At 58.3% G+C, this 2,141-nt stretch overlaps 1 protein-coding gene across 1 annotated transcript in view; it reads right to left on the reverse strand.

Moving 5' to 3' along the window:
- Positions 1–2,141, reverse strand: part of LOC107672912 (heat-stable enterotoxin receptor-like) — a 38,747-nt gene that overhangs the window by 21,239 nt on the left and 15,367 nt on the right. The gene's annotated exons all lie outside the window — the stretch shown is intronic.

Below are 2,141 nucleotides of genomic sequence, written 5' to 3' on the forward strand. Positions count from 1 at the left end.
GGAGTAGTGGGAACCTTGGGCACATAGCCGGGCCGGGGCCTCAGGATTACCTGGGAGTCAGCCGGCCCAAACTCTATGCACGAATCGCGGACCGAAAATGCGTGCAGGTCCACTACCTTCTTGATGGAGGCCAGTGCAAGCAGGAGCAGAGTTGTCATTGAAAGAAACTTTAGCTCGACTGACTGCAAAGGCTCAAATGGGCCCTGCTGTAATGTTTAAAGCACCAGAGACAGGTCCCAAGAGGGTATAGAGGAGGGCCGGGGAGTCGCAGTGACATAGACTTTAAGGGTGGAGGGAGACAGCCTTCTGGCAGTGAGAGGTTTCTGGAGAGGCGAACAGGTCTACCTGAGCGGCTCCGAAACGTCTCCAAATCAGCTGGACCATCTGGGGATGGAGTCTCCATTCTCCCCGGAGCGTAGCTCGTGACAGCTCGTCGGCCGTACGGTTGAGCAGACACGGAATGTGAATGGGACGAAGTGACCTCAGAACCTTCCGACCCCAAAGGAGGAGGTGGCGGGCGAGTTGTGACATGCGACGGGAGCGCAGACCACCCTGTCGGTTGATGTACGCAACGGTCGCTGTGTTGTCCGTTCGGACCAGTATTGACATGCCAGTGCAGTTGGGGGCCCGTCTACACCCCTGACACTGCGTGCCCGTTGTATGTGCCCCCCCAGCCGATGATGGAGGCATCCGTGTAAACCACAGCATGCCTGGAGACCTGTTCTAGGGGCACTCCTCCCGACCACAGGGTGAAGGTTTGGCGACAAGCCGGTGTAACTTGGACCCGGTGAGTGTTGCACTGCCACGTCCACCTCGGGACTCGGCCATGAAGCCAGTGCTGGAGCGGTCTCATATGAAGCAGCCCCAGCGGCGTAACTGCCACTGTGCGTGAGCACCAAGTCCCTGTGTGCACACAGCTGATGCTGAGACTGAGCTAGTATGAGTCAGTCGTTGAAGTAGTTGGGAATGCGAACGCCCTTCTCTCAGGGGAACAAGGGCTGCCTCCGCAACTTATGTGAAGACACGGGGCGACAGGGACAGCCCGGAGGGCAGAACCTCGTACTGATATGCTCATCCTTCGAACGCGAACTGCAGAAATGTCTGTGGTGCGGAAGGATCGACACATGAAAGTACGCATCCTTCAGGTCGATCGCTGCAAACCAATCTCGGGGCTGGATGGACCCAAAGATGCGTTTCTGCTTCAACATCTTGAACGGTAACCGGCGAAGGGCCCGGTTCAAGGCACGCAGATCCAAGATTGGTCGTAACCCACCGCCTTTCTTGGGTACAATGAAGTAAGGGATGTAAAAACCTGTATTCAAATCGGCTGGAGGGACTGGCTCTATCGCATCCTTCGCCAGTAGGACTGCGATCTCCGCACGCAAGACAGGAGCATCGGCCGCCTTCACTGTCGTGAATCGGATGCCACTGAACTTGGGGGGATGCTGGGCGAACTGAATCGCAAAGCCGAGGCTGATGGTCCACAGAAGCCAATGAGACGGGTTGGGTAGCGCTAGCCAGGCACCCAGACACCATGCAAGCGGGACCAGTGGAACCACCGCTGTACCCGCAGTGGGGCAGCGAGGTGGAACGCAGGGACCCAACTCGGGCGGCTTGTGAGCGGACCGAAGAGGGGTCTGAGTGTGCGGTGCAATGCTTACCTGGTTCCACAGTTTGGCAGAGGGTGCGTGAGTAGGGCCTTTGTTGACGCTCTCGAACCGCCCGCTGCTGCCTGCTGGCGACGGAGGAGGATGAGTGTGGTCCGGTGCTGGTCTGTCCGCGACTCTCCATGCCCTCCTGGGACCCAGGGACAGAGAAAACCACTCTCTCGTCGAGATTTTCCAGATTCTCCACATGGCCCTCCTCCGGGGTAGGGAGAGGTGGCTTCACCATCTCCCAAAGAGCAGCTTCCTCCCACTGTGGGCCACCCGTCCGGGGGCCTCTTGCTCTTTTGCTCACTGCCAGGTTTGATGCAACCCACTCGACACAGGAACGACCACCGCTGAAGCGCCGTCCGCCAACACAAAAAGCTCCCGAGAGCGCGCTAGACTCGTCACATACGAAGCAGTTTGGTAGGAGCAGAACGATGTTATCGCTCGGCTCCGAAGCGAAAAGCTGGTATGCGTTGCACCGGCTGCCTT

The sequence above is a fragment of the Sinocyclocheilus anshuiensis genome, unplaced genomic scaffold (assembly GCF_001515605.1).
Source record: "Sinocyclocheilus anshuiensis isolate Anshui unplaced genomic scaffold, SAMN03320099.WGS_v1.1 scaffold464, whole genome shotgun sequence".
Classification (NCBI taxonomy): Eukaryota; Metazoa; Chordata; class Actinopteri; order Cypriniformes; family Cyprinidae; genus Sinocyclocheilus; species Sinocyclocheilus anshuiensis.